Here is an 18,356-nt window from a genome sequence, read left to right on the forward strand (position 1 = left end):
ACATCTTAACCAGCCAGGTAGCCTCGATAATGGAAGGAGTTTGCCTACTAGGGCCATGTGTTCTCCCAGCATAATAGGTGGCAACAACTCTCTTCTGTGTTCATGCTCGCAGGGCATCATGGGAGTTGTACTTCTAATGGGCAGCCCTGTTAGGTTGCGTGGGAGCCACCAGGGGGAGCTTGCAGAAGAAGTTTTCCCCAGTTTAGGGAGGTTCTGCCTGACCCAGAAGGGCATCTTGGATGCAACATGGTGGCACCAGAAGTACTCCTGGGTCTGGTATAAAGGAGATTTCTCTGCTTCACCTGAAATACTTTTGAGGATGTGGACAGGGCGTGTTGAGAAGAGTGGAAGAAGGAGGAGAGAAACACATAAGGAAGAGAGATTGCGGATTGTTCTGTTGTGCATTTTGAAGAGAAGCCTGTTGAGAGACATTTCCTTATTAATAAATAATTATTTGCACTCAGAACTTAGTGCCATGCAATTGTGTCTGGGGTTTGGGGTGATGCTACAAACCGTACTGGCCACACACTTTAGAGAAATGGATGCAAGGGGCCATTGAGTTTATTGCTTGCTACGTAACACAAACTCAGCCTTTGTTAAGATCTTGTTACAAGCCATAAATGACCATGTATGGACTACAGGGAGCCACCATTCTAAAGCCGTACTAAGACAGAAGTGTTTATTGGTGACTTGTTACAAAGTAGTAGCTGACTAACAGATGCACCACTTTATGACAACTTTCAAAGTTTTCTAGTGCTGTTAAAGTAAAAGACTTTTGAAGAAAGAAAACCAGCATAAAGAAATTGTTTTATATGGACTGGCGACCTGTATCAATGGAACAACAATTGTTCAATTTGTGACATTTCCTGTGGTACCAGAAAAAATGGTTCTCAATTATGTTGCAAGACTCTTTAAACAAAAGTGCTTTCGGAAAAAAAAAGGAAAATGTATGCATAGAGTATTTAGGGACTTGGTAACTATTTTTGAAACGTGAGCACCTTTAAGCTTTTGTTTAAATACTTCAAAGTCAGAGATATCACAGTTTTATTTATTAAATATTTTTGTAACAATGACCCATATTCAATAATAACAGTTAAAACAGTGATAGCAGATTGTAATTATATGTATTAGTAGAATACATAAAATACTTTATTTTAACAGCATTTTATAATATCATGTAATTAAGAATGAGCCCAAATAATCGAGTGGTCACTCAGCTTTCATTAATGTAACATTCAAGACATACCAATGGAGAGCTAAAAATGTCACCCTCCTTTGTAAGCTGCTTTGCATAAATGGAAAAAAAGACTACAAAGATAAAGCTAAGCAACTAAATTTAAATGATTAAAAATGAATGTTGAAGCCTTCCTATGTGCGCATACAGCTGGATGACGCTGAGTTCCCCCCGCCGTACACAAGACCCTGCTTACATTTCAAAAACGTGTACCGAGGATTTGTTGTGATGTCAGGAGCATCAATCAGATGTGTGAATGAGAAAAATATATGTTGTGAGGAGAAAGGAGGCACTACAGGGCAATGTGCTGGGGTCCCAGCTAGATCCCCATTTAACCCCAACAATGATAGTTTGAAGTAAACAACAAAACCAAAAAAAGAAGGATGGCAAATGTTCACTGATCATTTGTGATCATATTTTTAATGCGTGTTTGAGAAGCCTGGATCCAACAGCCATAGACCTGAGAATGAACGCCGATTTTCAGTTGCATTATTTCTTTTATGGTGCGGAGACTAGAAGTGGTGGGAATTCTTTGATGAAGCAGAAGGGACACCATGCATCTTCAAGTGGGGTCCTCCTCCACTTTTGGACTTGAAGAGGAAGAGCCGTTCATACAGTAGCTGCGTCTCCCCCTCATTTGTCCGCTAGTTTACCTCATGACTTCCACATGCTCCTGTAGTGTCAGCATGACCACACTGTGAAAGAAGCTCTCTCAAATTATGTGTAAAACCTTAAGTAAGTTAACAGTTGAAGCTGCTCAAAATGCTCCATTACTTTAATGCTGACAATTTAAAAAAATTGCCAATGCTTTATCAATAGATAGATAGATAGATACTTTATTAATCCCAAGGGGAAATTCACATAATCCAGCAGCAGCATACTGATACAAAAAACAATACTAAATTAAAGAGAAATAAAAATGCAGGTAAAAACAGACAATAACTTTGAATAATGTTAACGTTTCCCCCTCCGGGTGGAATTGAAGAGTCGCATAGTGTGGGGGAGGAACGATCTCGTCAGTCTGTCAGTGGAGCAGGATGGTGACAGCAATCTGTCGCTGAAGTTGCTCCTCTGTCTGGAGATCATCCTGTTCAGTGGATGCAGTGGATTCTCCATGATTGGCAGGAGCCTGCTCAGCACCAGTCGCTCTGCCACAGATGTTAAACTGTCCAGCTCCATTCCTACAACAGAGCCTGCCTTCCTCACAATTTTGTCCAGGTGTGAGGCGTCCTTCTTCTTTATGCTGCCTCCCTAGCACACCACTGCTTAGAAGAGGGCGCTCGCCACAACCATCTGGTAGAACATCTGCAGCATCTTATTGCTGATGTTGAAGGACGTCAGCCTTCTAAGGAAGTATAGTCGGCTCTGACCTTTCTTACACAGAGCATCAGTATTGACAGTCCAGTCCAATTTATCATCCAGCTGCACTCCCAGGTATTTATAGGTCTGTACCCTCTGCACACAGTCACCTCTGATGATCACGGGGTCCAGGAGGGGCCTGGGCCTCCTAAAATCCACCACCAGTTCCTTGGTCTTGCTGGTGTTCAGGTGTAAGTGGTTTGAGTCGTACCATTTAACAAAGTCTTTGATTAGCTTCCTGTACTCCTCCTCCTGCCCACTCCTGATTCAGCCCACAATAGCAGTGTCGTCAGCGAACTTTTGCACGTGGCAGGACTCCAAATCGTATTGGAAGTCTGATGTATATAGGCTGAACAGGACCGGAGAAATGTCAGACCTGCATTTCCCGAGACGCACATACTGAGGTCTGTCTGTAAGATAGTCCACGATCCATGCCACCAGGTGTGGGTCTACTCCCATCTCTGTCTGCTTGTCCCTAAGGAGCAGAGGCTGGATGGTGTTGAAGGTGCTAGAGAAGTCCAAAAACATAATTCTTACAGCACCAATGCCTCTGTCCAAGTGGGAGAGTGATCGGTGTAGCATATAAATGATGCCTTCCTCTGCTCCCACCTTCTCCTGGTATGCAAACTGCAGGGAGTTGAAGGTGTGGCAGACCTGTGGTTTCAGGTGGTGAAGCTGCAGCCGCTCCATGGTCTTCATTACATGTAACGTCAGAGCGACAGGCCGGAAGTCATTCAGCTCACTAGGACGTGATACCTTTGGGACTGGGGTGATGCAAGATGTTTTCCAAAGCCTCGGGACTCTCCCATGTTCCAGGCTCAGGTTGAAGTTGCGCTGTAGAGGACTCCCCAGCTCCAGCGCACGGGCCTTCAGCAGTTGTGGCGGTACTCCATCTGAACCCGTTGCTTTGCTGGCACGAAGTCTCCTAAGCTCTCTGCTCACCTGCGCTGCTGTAATTGTGGGTGGGGATGTCTCTCCTATGCTAGTATCAACAGAAGGATGGTTGGAGGATGCAGTACTCCGAGTTAAGAGTGGGTTAGGGTGGTCAAACCTGTTAAAGAAGTTGTTGATTTGGTTTGCTCTCTCAACGTCTCTCTCGATGGTGGCACACCGCTTCGAGCTGCAGCCAGTGATGATCTTCATCCCATCCCACATTTCCTTCATGCTGTTATTCTGCAACTTCTGCTCCAGCTTTCTCCTGTACCACCCTGAGCTGCACTCAGAGTTCCTTCTGCACGCACTTGAGCTCATGCTTATCACCGCCTTTCAAAGCCCTTTTCTTCTGGTTCAAAAGGCCCTTGATGTCACTTGTAATCCATGGCTTGTTGTTAACATAGCAGCATACTTTTCTTTCTGGAACTACAATGTCCATACAGAAGTTGATATAATCAGTAGTGCAGTCAACAACCTCCTCAATGTTCTCACTATGTGATCCCTGCAGGATATCCCAGTCTGTAGTTCCAAAGCAGTCTCTCAGAGCCTGCTCTGCCTCTGGGGACCACTTCCTGAATGAGCGCGTGGTTGTAGGTAGCTCAATAGGAGCTTTTAAAATTTCAGACATATTTGACATACCTGAATGGAAATTAAAAAAAAAATGTCATCTATTTCCTTATTTTAATTGGCGAAGTATGGTAGTTCTGTTCACTAATCGTGACGAAAGAGAGTGGCAATGGGTTACATTACAAGTTGATTAGCATATGCAAGTAAGAATTCTGCTGCTTTCTATACATGTGACAATAAACCTATGAGCTTTAAAAAACTGTTGATTTATTTATTATTTTGTCTGCTGTATAAGAAGAATGTGATTGATCTCAGGTTTACTATTGCATAATAAAGCCCAAGGCAAAAAAGTAAGGGAATACCATTTCATCAAAGACATATATCAATACAGTCAGACAGCAGAAATTGAGAAATAAGATCCTACTTGACATCTATCTAGGTCCAGGCCTGGAGAGATACCCAGGTTATCTAGCTCTCTTTCCCAGTGTAAGGGATGAGAGATGTAGTAGTAACAATGAACTTTGGCCCTTAAGGTTCACCCTGCAGTTTCAGATCTCTAGTCCCCAAGCCTGGTATTAAGACTTTAACAAGTTTGGTTACCTGTTGCAGGCCATTGTCTTACAGACCTGTATTTAACATCCTTAAATCTGCTTAGACCTCCAATGAAACTCCGAAGGTGACACCCCCCTTCCCCCTCAACACACACACCTGAACCTATGAGACCAGAAAGATACAAGAATCCATCAATCCATTATCCAATCTGCTATATCCTAACTACAGGGTCACAGGGGTCTGCTGGAGCCAATCCCAGCCAACACAGGGCGCAAGGCAGGAAACAAACCCCGGGCAGGGTGCCAGTCCACCGCAGGATACAAGAATCTAGACCACATTAATATTAAAAGTGTTTAGCGTGTTTATTAAAGAACAAGAATAAAATACAAAGTTAAAAAGGCTAAATGTGAAATATAAGTAATAGAAAAAATGACATTCTTACGCAGTGGCAGACTTCTGCTTTTGGGGCCCTGCAGCTTGAACTGTTATGGGGGCTCCTTTGCAACCAGCAACGAGGTTTGGACAACCACTGTTTTCTCCTTCAATGGGGTTGTTCCATGACAGATCACCACAATTTTCTTTTAATTTAACCACTGCATCACAGAATTGATTGAAATTTTGGTACTGGATGATCTCACATGTTAAAGCCACTGGTGCAAATAAAATGTCCTATGACTTAAAGTTTCTGTGGTACTGGTGGATCAAAATGAGGTTTTATAAGATTATCCATGTAAATAAGTTGCCAAAATGCTGAGATTTCCAGTGACCACAAGCAACAAAATATACAGTACATTTATTTTTTCAGTTATGGCTAGCCTAAGATAAATAATTTTAATAAAACATCTAAATTATATCATATATGTTAATACTGTTCTACATTATTTATAATTATTGTAACACCAGTAACTGCAAATACACTTGATGTGAGCATTCATACTTTCTCTTTCTCTGTACGTTTAGCATTCGTTTGCTCAGAGGTTGATGTGCTTGCTGCTTGCTGAGCAGCTCTTCTTTTTCTACCCTAGTGTCCCGCTTCTTCTTTTCTTTCGTCGGCATCTTTTTGCATTAAAACTGATTAAGTCAGTGTTTGTGTTGCAATTACTTTCTTAATTTTTCACTTAAGCTGGCACTTTAGTCTTCAATCTGCCTCAAGAATGATTTAAGATATGAAGAGGTAGGGGAAGTGACGGCGAAGGTGGTAGGGATGAAACATCCTTAATTTGAAAGTTTTTTTGTTTATGGCTAACCTACATGACAATATTCTTTTAATTTTTATATTTATTATACTGCGGTGGGCTGGTGCCCTGCCCGGGGTTTGTTTCCAGCCTTGCGCCCTGTGTTGGCTGGGATTGGCTCCAGCAGACCCCCGTGACCCTTTAGTTAGGATATAGCGGGTTGAATAATGGATTGATGGATATTTATTATATTGTATTGAACTACATAACAATATTAATATTATTATTTTTTAAAAACCTCTTCTCATACAGTAGACATCTAAAATTTTTAAGCAACATGGACTAAATTCACTTCTGGGGCTACTCCAGGATTAGGGGATCTGAAGTATCATCTGTTTCACAGTAGATCCGCTCCATTCATACAGCACTTTATTAGTGATGACACACATTCAGACTGTCCTCTCTGTCTTCAGTATGATCTCTATATTTTATGAAATTCATTCAAGAAAAAATTGCCAGAAATTCAGATCCTCCTTTAAATCACTTTACTTTTGTTCCAGCCTGGACGTTTTATGACCCTATATGTGTTAGCACTCGAAATAAGCAAATTATTTTTTATAGCTAACAACCCATTAAACATATAATTAAAATATGCATGTCTTTGCATAGTGAATATTTACTTATTTATTTACATGTAGCTCAAGCTTCACACTCATGGTAATTTAAAGAGCACTCTACTGGAATATACAATCTAATAATATGTCAAAGCATAATATCCAAATAATAAAGCAGTTCAGTGTTTCCCCAGTCCCAAAAAGGAAACTGAAAAACTGTTAAGCTTAAGTTTTTCCAGCTAATTACAATAAGAAGTTTACAAACTTGCCAAGTTCATGTTTTAACAGGGGAATTTCAAAAACCCTCACAGTTCAAATGTTGAGGTTACTGTCCAAAAAATTACCAAAATTGTGCCCTTGTCATTCTCACACTCAATCCATTTGTTAAGCGACAACTGGTGGTTTGGCTTCCTGACACATCCTACATTTGGAAAATGATATGAAGATGTGTAAATGAAGCACAGAAGGGACTCTAACGTTATCATTTACTTGCAGAGTTTCATACAGATACATACTTTATTTTACAAACAATTAAACAAAAATAGGAATCCCATAAAGACAACATCAAGCATTAAATAATAAGAACTGCAACTCAATGACATATTAATTTCCCCTTATAGCTATATTTTTTATTTTTGCAATCTTTCTTTGACTGTGCCAGCCAATTTACTTTAATGATAATACAAATTTGTACCACATAAAAATAAAGTAATTAAAATAAAATAATATCAGTCCTCTGAGACGGACTTCTCATTAAGGCTTCCAGCACAACTAAAACAGGTTTTATTCAAAGCATATAACATATTCTACATCCACATTATGCCAGAATAGCAGTGATATTCCAGGGTGGCTTGGAGTTTTGTGCCTGGGATGTCGTCTTTGTGAAGTTTGGCTGTTCTGCTTATTCTCTTGGTGAAATCTAGTTTCCAATACATGCTGCTCATCTGACTCCTGAATATTGGCCGGTGCAGTTGTGTTTGAGTCTGTACCACCAACCTTAAATTATAGGAATGCGGTTTGTCATAATCGGGCCCAATATTTATTGTGTTTATAAGAATTACTTATGAACACCTTGAAATCCCTTCAGGTTCCACCTTACAAATCAGTACAAGGAAGTCTGCACAAATGATACACCAATCAACCTGTCAGATGTCTAGTTATCCAAGATGTTGAGCTTTTTGAGGTTCCCCTACTATTTTGTCCCTCTAGAACCCAAAATCTAATTTTTAGGCTATTTTTGGATCACATAATGTGCAGAAGATTACACCCTTATGATAAAGAGTAAACCAATAGTTGTCTTCAGAAAAAAACACGATCTGAAACACTTGACGTTATGCACGTCGCATCAGCTGCCTACAGGGGTTCACCCCTAGTTGGATCATGAGGGGTCAAAGTTACTCCTTTTCACAAAATGGAGTTTGTTAATATAGTGTGGTTCTATGCTATTGCAAGGTTACTAGTCCCAAATGTGACAATATTTTGGACACTTCATTCTTTATTCATCGTCCTATCCCTCTAAGAGCCACTCCCAGAATATTAAAAATGACAAAATACAAACATGAGCATGTGGGGTATTATTGTGGACTACTTCAAGGTCATTGATTAGGTATATGATGTCGCTTTTAATCTTTTACTAGTCATCTAACCCATATGGAACTCTATCAGGGGTGAAAAATGACAAATTTCTATTACAGTTGATAACATTTGGACTTTAAACATTTAAATTGAAGCACACATTTTAAGATTTCAAATATTTGTTTATTATGTACTTCTACTTCATGAAACCATCACATTTCTTATGAACACCCTAAATGATGGCAGCTTACGCTAATTAAGACTTCATTATTTTGTAATGCTGCCTATTCCTGGGGGTGGAACAGTGATTAACTCAGCTACTTTACAACTCAACAGACTGGGTTCAAATTTCTGTCTGGTCCCAGTGCAGTTGGCAAAGATATTGTAAGACACAAATCCATTAAGTTTATGGTAATAGTTAATTTACCTTAGTTTGACACTTGAATATAATGTAACCTTAACATAGAATATTCAGTTTAAACCCCCCTTTAAGTTAAAGGTAATGGAATGTAATTAATGTTAGCGCTGTGTAGAAGTAGAATAGCCCTTAGATTGAAGTTAGACATCCAGAAAGAAACATGAACTGTTAGACACTTAGGCGTTAAGGGCATATAGTTTTCATTTATATATGTTACAGTATGTATGTATGTATGTACCTGTGCATGGTGAAAGAGATAACATGGAAACCTTAAGAAATGTAACCTACTTATCATAAACAACACATTCCCCTTTTTTAAATGTATTATCAACCTTTTTCCTTATTTTTTGAGAGACTGCCTTGACTTTCACAGAAATCTTTAAAATGAAGACACATGGACCGTGTTGCTTTTTATGTATGGTGCATTATTCTAGAGCTAGAATGCCTCTCTGGTAGCTGCAGTTGAACTATTTTAAGCTATTTGGAAACCCATGACAACCACAGCTACAGACTACCATTTAGTTTTCGTTTGATACAGAGTCGTTTTCCAACTGCATCTCAAAGATTCACAATTTAACTTGATTAGTGACTCTGTACGTGTACGTTGTCTCATGCATGTTTTTTTTTCAGACTACTAAACATTTGTCTTCCTGTGGGTCTGTACCAAAGAAACTGGTTGAGAAAATGGATGAATGGATAATAAAAATGCAGCCTTGTGGTTGACTAGATTCACATTAGGTACATTAGGCTCTGTCTTGCTGAGTCGCTGTAATTAAAAAAGTTGGCTTCTAAAAATGAATGTCCAGATGAATGGAAGATATTTTGGTTGATAAAAAACAATTGCTTTCTTGCAGAGCATTATTTTATTTGAAAGCTTTGCCTATACTTAGCTGCTGCCTTATTTCAAGCAATGCATCTAACCAAAAATAAATACAAATCATCTTCACTGTAACAAGTAATTTTCCCTGCATCAAAAAAAAACAATTTGCAGTATTACTTTACCACAGTTATTTCTTTCTTAAATGGGTCTAAGACTGTTATTAATGGTGGTTTTCTCTTCTGTGCAAGGCTTCTGATGGTATCAGTTAGTGCTGTATAAGCAGCCTACTGCATCGCACCAGGATTTTTAGAAAATAGCTTTCATGAGACTTTTTAACGGTCATTTTAATCCACTTTATCTCATGGATTTCATTGTCCTGTATACAGCATTATGTCGGGCTAAAAAAGAGTGGAAGTGAAAGCCTTCCAAGCTGAAATCCTGGCTTGCTTTCCACTGATCCTTTGTGTCCTTTTCAGACCAAACGGCTCTCTCTATAGAAACAGCCTTGGGGTGATTAATGTCGCTTCTAACAAACTGCCTTCGTCCAGCAGAGTGCAGATAGGACATCAATACAAACAAAGTTTATAGGGCTGAATAGGGCCCGCCTGGAAAAAAACGACGTGCCTCTGAGTGCTTTAACAACGGCAGGCCTCACACTGACAGGTACCTTGTAAACATTCCATTAGTTGCTTGCTAATACATTTCCTTTATTACTGCAGAAGGGCTGAAAGCCAAGTGTTTACCAGCTCAGATGCCAGCTCAGCTTCTCAGTAACTGTGCAACTTTCAAGTGACTTTGAAATCTGTGCAGTGTTATATAAAAAATGCACCAAACTGAATTGAATCTAATGCTCCTTAAAGCCCAGTGTTCGTGACATCCTCAGAACAGACAGCAGTTTTTGTGTCATCCTGAGATATGCCACTTCTTCTAACCTAAAGGCCAATGTGACGACGATAGGAGGTTCCAGCATCAGCTTGACCACTGACACCTTGTGCTAGTCTGATTTACTTCTCTACTGTGTGTGCTTGAGGAGAGTCAATAGATATTAACACTTCATGATTCTCTGCATTGCTATATAATCTTCCATGACTTTTTTTGACCTGTTTACCCTGGTCACAGTCATGCATACCTTGTGCCAACCCTAGTGCAAGAAAAGAACCAACCCTGGAAGGGTCACAAGCACACAGAGTTACCAATACTTACACTCACACTGGTCCAGTTTTGAGTAACCAAATGCCATCTCTGTATCTTTATTACTTCTTCTTGAGTCAATGGACAAGAAGAAATGAGTACAACTCAAACATCGGTTCCCAAAGATACTCTGAGTAACATGTCATCCATTTGTGTCCTTGAAAACAGAATGGCTTCCAGGAGAGTTCAAATTATACTGTGACTCCTTGAGCTGCATCATAGTCTGGTATTCTTTAACAAAGCTGATACAACACCAGAAGGCTTTTGCTTACTTTTAAGGTTAAGTTTTATGCACATAATATTTAAATAATGTCATTTAAATATGCACGTCTCTGCAAAGGTTGCTGTTGCCTAGTAACTGAAGTTGCTTCAGAAACGTAGATTTGCCAATGTACACTTAATGGTGATGTACTGTGCATGAAAACATGTCATTATCATGTGTAAATTCAAAACAAAATTCAATGTCCATACAAGAAGAGTTCATTTTTATCTTAAAAGACAGCATATTAGCATGACCCTGTCTGACAGAATCCCAGTGCTGTGGCTCAGCCTTCTTGATGCACCTACTAGGCTTATTTGGAAATTTAATTGTGTAATGTCCGTAATACCAAAGTGTTTATAAGAAGGAACATACCTCTGGGCTATATTTTACCTGTTAATGTTCTCACTTAAACTTGAATTGTTTTTAACAAAAATAAATGGTTAGGAGACAAAAAAGAAGAAAACGAAGACACAGGCAGCACTGTGATCAATAAACAGGATGGTTCAGAAGAGCAGGAAAACTAATCAAAGCAAATGTCAAAGTCAAAACAATAAACCAGAAACAAAGTCAAATAAATGCTGCAAAAGGTTCCTAACAAATGTTTTGTTTTGTTTAATTCTAACAAATCTGCAAAATGTAATCCAGAGAAGTCTCCAGAAAAGTTGCTTGTTAGGTCAAAATTAGGATGACCAAATACTGTGTGCCACCATCTTACATAGGCAGAGCCACCATCAACAGGCATAACAAGTATAAACAACATGGCTGCCATGATATTTGCAAAATCATAGCCATGTTATGAACAATGGACACATAATGGCATTGCCACAATAACAATACAATTAGATAGATAGATAGATAGATAGATAGATAGATAGATAGATAGATAGATAGATAGATACAATTAATGACCATGCTGAAATAAATAAACCTAAATTCTGGAATTGGAACAAATTAATTTATTGTAATAGTAACCTCAGAAGTAGTCTAAAAATGATCAAAATCAAGATACCACAGACGGCATCAAACATTTTCTTCAGATATTTTGGAAATAAATCCACAAACCCAGGGATATGTGCAGAAGCTGAAGGGGTACAAGAATCACTCATCTGGAGATTCAGATAGTACTGCTACTGTAAACCTGTGTATGTCTAAGGAGCCCCTTGTTCAATAATTTCATATGGATCTATAAGGACACAGTGGATAACTACACCTATTGAAAATGGAAATGTATTCCAATCATTTACTGCCATGAAGAAAATGGGCAGGTATACTTGTTTGAATGAGGCCAGGAGACGAGGCAAAATTAATTAAAGGTGTGAAACTTGAAACCAAGAGTCCATCCTATCTTTTCATCAAACCAAAACACTTATCAAAAGTCAGAAATACAAAGCACTGACTTTATTAAACAGGAAGACAGAGAATTTAAGAAAATCAGCAACCACATAAGTTTTAAGGTTTACCCACAAACTGATGACCAGTAATTTCTTCAGTATGTTCTTCAGAGCTTTCTTAGCTCCTAACTTGCCTCAGTAAAAATCAAAACATGGATGGATATAATTCTTTACAATTACACTGTAACAGTTTAAGAACATGAGCTCTTTCTCAATCATCCTTGGTGATATTGATGTCATTTTTGATTCCTTCCTTTCTTATTCTGCTCACATTCATCACATTAAGAAACTCTCTTATTTCTACCCCCATAACATATCTCATGTTCGCTCATTCCTCTCCTTTTGTAAAGCTGCGAAACACATCCATATTTTCATTACACCCCGCATCGACAACTATAACTCCCTACTGGCAGGTGCCCCTTCTAATCTGTTACCTTACACAGACTTGCAACAGCAAGCAGATAACACTCATACTACCCCACATTCCCTTATTCCCCGAGTCTTACACAACAGAATATAAAATTCTATTAATAACCTATAAAGCTTTCAATAGCCTTGTACAGGCAACATCAGTAAATTCCTCCAGCACTAGGCTCCTGTCTGCCCACTAAGTTCCACTGATTCTGGCTATCTTGTTGTGCCACAAACTAACGTGTGCTCATTGGGTGACAGAGCTTTCAGCTTTATAGCGCTCAGACTTTGGGACAACCTCCCTAAACTAATAAGATCAGCCGACTCAATTCATTCTTTCTCATTTGCCCAGGAATGCATTTAACTTACTCTGACACAATGACCCATTCTCTGCTTACCCTCTATGTTCAGATGCCCAGAAAGATTTATGTTTTATGGTATTAATAATCTAGTATTTTATTCTGGCTTATTGTCTCTTATTCTGTTTCAATACAATACAATACAATTTATTTTTGTATAGCCCAAAATCACACAAGAAGTGTCGCAATGTGCCCTGCCTCTTGATAGCCCCCCAGCCTTGACTCTCTAAGAAGACAAGGAAAAACTCCCCAAAAAAACCCTCGTAAGGAAAAAATGGAAGAAACCTTGGGAAAGGCAGTTCAAAGAGAGACCCTTTCCAAGGAAGGTTGGGTGTCAAAAAGAAGGGGGTCAATACAATACAGTACAACACACAGAACAGAACAAATCCTCAATACAGTATAAAAATACAAATTTTAGAAGTACAGAGTAGAATTTAACAGTAGATGATATCACATAATATGATTTGGATACTTTGCATATCCTGTGTTTATCTTTATTTAGTGTTAGTGTTTTAAACAGATATTATTTGTATCCAATGCTGTAATACACCATACTGCATTTATGTGAAGCACTTTGAGAATATGAAAGGTGCAACATAAATAAAATTCACTTTTTTATTCTGTCCCATATGTGATGTTGTGTGCTGCATATTTCCAGTCAAATATCTATGACATCTGAATAAGATGCAAATTATTTTTAACAACTTGAACCACAATCATTAAATATCAAATTTAAATTTCTCATACATCACATTTCCTAAGAGAAAGTAAAAGTCAAAGAATTAACCAAAAATAAAGTGAAAGATTAATAAGACTTGACCAAACCAGTGTTTTATATCCGTTTGCACCATTATCATAGGGTCATATCTAGATACTGTTCTGTTCCTTTGCATACTTTGTCCATTGCACATTTCCTGTCCTCACTGCTGTTTGTCAATATGATCTTGATTTGTACAGATGTGGTTCCTTGTTCTACTTTGCCTTATGTAAAATAACCCACCCTGTTGCATTTACCATCTAAATATTGCAATGTGGCCCTGGGAAATTTCATACTGCTGTACAATGTACCAAGGAATGCGTATAGATGGAATAGCAATGAAGCCTTCTTGACTTGGCATAACTTGACTATTGTGCTTATGACAAAAGCCTACACCAGTTATCCTGAAAATATTATGTTTGACAGCATAAATAAAGCTCAGAGACTTGGTTTACTTTTTCAATTTGTCCTTTACACACAGGAAGACATGCTGGCATCGAATTAATATTGATTTCAGCAATGAAAGAGTGTGCTTTTCAAAAAGGAGACACAAAGTGAAGTCCTCAATGAGAAAAAATATTTATACAGGGAATCCATTAAGTCTAACGATGTTTTCACTAAAAGAGTCTATAAAACTCCATAGCATACAGCTTTCTAAATTTTGTTTAATTGGAGGGGGCTCAGTAATAAAATCTATGGCTATTTAGAGAAAAAAGCATCTAGGAAATGGCAGAAAACATTGAAGCCAGCAGGATAACAATGAAATACTTAAGCACTAATATATCAGAGACCAGCTTTCACATCCAACTTTATTTACTACTTTCATGTAAGGCCACTGATTATTTCAAAGGTTTCAAATACATTATTTAGCCCTGAAATGTATGTATTGTGTTTCACTTAAGTGCCAATGTCTAAGTAATTTCTAAAAAATTTTAATCCTCTAGTAATTCTGGGAGAGATCCGCCTAATTATTTGGGTGCTTGTTTAAGAGACACTAAAATATTAAAAATTACTTCAGCATGTTCAATATATTTCACATCAATTTGCCTAAAAAGATAATCTGATTGTCTGTTTGGTGTCACAGGCACAGGGAAAAAGGCTACTGTATAACAAGCAAAATGAAACAAGAACACTGTATAATTAAATTTTTAGTTTGCTGCTCATCCTTGAGAAAATGATATAACAAACCATGTAACGTAACTGTAATCATTCAAATAAACATTAATATAAAGAGAGATGTTGCAATTCTGGCACCATAAAATTAAAAAAATAACGAGTGACCTTTAAATACACAAGCCAGAATCGTCACCGTCCTGACCCAATATGGAGCTCATCCCAAGAAAGTCTGACCCTAGACAACTGGGAGACTTCTCGGATCCAAAAATGTACCCTTGGCATTATGATGTAGACAGCTGAATACATAGACTTCTAAAAATGCCACCCCATTCGTGCTCTGATTTACACATGTCTATTACGTAGTGTGGTATAGCAGGTCTGCGGCTTTTAAAAATATGGCCACTTTTAAATCCAGATAGCCATGTCAGTCTCTGTGGGCGTGATCGCTTTCAATTGCTTCATCGGTTTTCATTAAGGCGCTGCGCCCACGGAGCCGTATAAGTACGGGTTGGTACAGGGGGATCGGGAGGCAAAAATTTTGAAAGAAAGAGAAGGAGGTTAAAGGACGTGAAAGGCAGTCTTGGGAGGATGATCTGGCCACCTGGAAGTAAAAGGCAGTATGAGCTGAGGCCCCATGAAGAAGTGTGGCTGTGGCGCTCTAGGGCCTAGTTCGTCCCACTGAATATTGGGGTTGAGTGGTGCAAGCCTAGGCATCTGAGGTGATATTGAGTGAGTGCGAAGGAAGATGAGAGGAGAACCGACCTCCGATGGTCTGGCCACGCAGTTTGGTGGTAGCCAAGAGAAGGGCGGAGAGAAAGGAGTTTGTTGCTGATGAGTCTCTGCGAGTGATTGGTGAGCCAGAGAAACAAAGAAGGAGGTGTGCTAAGATCAGGAGGCGTTAGAGACTGCATTTTAACCTCTGATTTTAATGGATTTATTATGGTTTTTATCCCCCCACTTTTCACCTGGTTTTATGGATTTATTTACAGTTTTTTTTAGAACAGTGCACTGTGGACACTTTTTGGTTTTGTTTTTGACTGTTTTTTTAATAAAAGCACCTGAGCACTTTTTCCACCATCCCCATGTTTCATCTGAGATTTGTCCCCATTTGTCAGTTCAGCTCTGCTGGCATAACTACTTGGAATTAATAAAGTATCTATCCATCTATTGACGGTGTTGGGCTCTATAGACTCCTATATGTGAAGAGGGAGTCTGCAGGTGACCAGCACAGTCACATGTAGCCCTTCCAAGACTGGATCCTGCTCATTACAACTTCTTATTCCCTGATAGGTCAGGGTAGAAAATCATATTCCCATTTAGTAATTTAGAAAACTTGCTTTTCATGGAGTTTTTTGTGTTCCTTGCCTGTGTGCATCTAAATTGTGTTTTGTGCAGTTTGAATGTGTGCAAAAGGCAAATTAATTACTAGTCACTACAGATTTGCAACAGAGCCATTTTTAACCCTTCAAGGAGTTTTCCACCGATATGTGCATGCCCATTGTAGGTAAACATCTGCATCATATGCATTTTGGTCATTTTTGTGTGGACAGAGATACTATAGGGAATGATGTGAAAATGGTAGTGTGGACAGAGATTGTTTTTATTTAAAAGCTTAAGCTTTGAATAAAAATACAATAGTGTGGACATAGCCTTAATACAGTATACATAATTCATTCCAAAACTCTGGTCGTAAACCAAGTTGGTCGTGAACCGATTACATAGGATTGTATGTAAATAAAATTAATCTGTTCCAAACCCTACGAACTGTATGTAAATATATTTTTCACAAATATAGTTAATTATACAATAAAATGCACATCTAATAGTAAACTAAATGTAAAAACATTAAATAACACCGAGAAAACCTTGAACAACAGCGAAAACTAACATTGCAAGAGTTTGCACTATAGCCTTATGACCCGATCGCTGTAAACACTTTTTAAGTTTTAAGCACGGGGGGAAAAAAAGGAACATTTGAAGTAATCCAAACTTTTTTTAAAAACCAACCATAAGCAACCAAGAAAGTAAAATTGCAGGAGTTCACGCTAATAGCCTTACAATCCTATCGCTGTACAGTAAACACTTTTTTAAAATGTGTTTTAAGCACAGGGAAAAAAACAAACATTTGAAAAAAGAGAAAAGTAACATTGCAACAATTCACGCTACAAACTGAAAAATTAACTTTTTACAAAAAGTATAAACCACCAAGAAAACTAACCTTGCATGAGTCGAGTTCTGGCATGAAGTGAGGAGGAACTGGGTGGGGAGGAAGTTACAGTTTTGAGGGAGAGTCCGGCTCCGCGATGGAGGGATGTTTTCCTTCAGGTGTTTTCTCTGTTGTGATTTCTTGGGTTTCTGGTGTTTTTAGCTGTTTAGCTGGTGGATCAGACTTAGTGAAATAATGTGACTTGCTTTTTCCTACGCATTAAAATTTTTCGGAAATGCGAGATGACATTGTCGTTCATCATGTTTATCACTCTGTTCGTAACCGCTTTGTCAGGGTGGTTCTTCTCGAAAAAATCCTGGCACTCAGTTCCTTAAAAACACAACAAGTCCTGCAAATACTGTCGTAATTGAAACAAACCATGAAACTCAAACCGATTATGACAGCAGCAATCCAAGCTGTGAGATTTCAGACAAGATTGCTTTTCACATGGCCAACTGTACATTGCATGCTCAAGAGTAAGCTCAGCACACAGCTTGGTCATATTACAACCGGAGGGCCGAACTGACAATGTGGTATACAAAGAGATCCTTAACAAATAATTCTTGGTATATTTTCCCTCAGTTTGTAAAAGATTTAATTTTCTTCTTAATAAAAATTTTAAGGCAGTACTTCGCCATTGCGAAGCGCGGGTATTTTGCTAGCAAATAATAAACTAAACAAAAATTATATAAACATATGCAAAAGTAAGGTACATAAAAAACAAACAAATGAAATATGCACATAAAGCCAGATAAAAAAAACTGCGGCTATCTAAAACATAACACTTGAATTTTATATGGAAGATGCAAAGTTTATGCCAAGCATGTGCAATGAGTTATATAATTGCAAGCAAAAAAGCATGTTGATGTTGATGGGAGTAATAGATGGACACCATTGACGAATCTAACTGCCTGAGGGAAGAAAGTGTCTTGAAACCTAGTGGTCCTTGATCACACCCTGCACTATTGCTTTCCAGTTTTGAGAATATGAAATAAAATGTGTGAATGCAATTTAAGAGTTTGAAAAAAAAAATTAACATAAATTCCTTAAAGTCTAAACTTTTAAATTCCTAGAAATAATACCTTGTCATATATGCGCATCGGAAGACCTCCTTACAGGCTCTGTTGAGGTATGTAATAACCCACCAGAACAAGAGGGGCACTATTGCAAACACTGTCATCTCCTTCTCTCCCTGCAGCAACAAGAATCCACCCAGTGAGGGTCACTAACTCCGCCTCTTCCAGTTCACCATCCATAAAAGCCCCTGCATCTTGGAAGGAGGCGTCATTTTGGCAAGAGCAACCTGCTTACTGGTGTTCTCATGCAACCTGACCCATGGGGGAATCAAAATCATTATCAATTTCTCACAACACAATTCTTTCTTTTTTTCCTGTCCTCTTAATGTTTCTAAACTCC

At 38.5% G+C, this 18,356-nt stretch overlaps 1 protein-coding gene across 2 annotated transcripts in view; it reads right to left on the reverse strand.

The window, feature by feature from the left end:
• Window positions 1-18,356, reverse strand: part of optc (opticin) — a 132,744-nt gene that overhangs the window by 35,429 nt on the left and 78,959 nt on the right. The gene's annotated exons all lie outside the window — the stretch shown is intronic.

Source organism: Polypterus senegalus, chromosome 3 (assembly GCF_016835505.1).
Source record: "Polypterus senegalus isolate Bchr_013 chromosome 3, ASM1683550v1, whole genome shotgun sequence".
Classification (NCBI taxonomy): Eukaryota; Metazoa; Chordata; class Cladistia; order Polypteriformes; family Polypteridae; genus Polypterus; species Polypterus senegalus.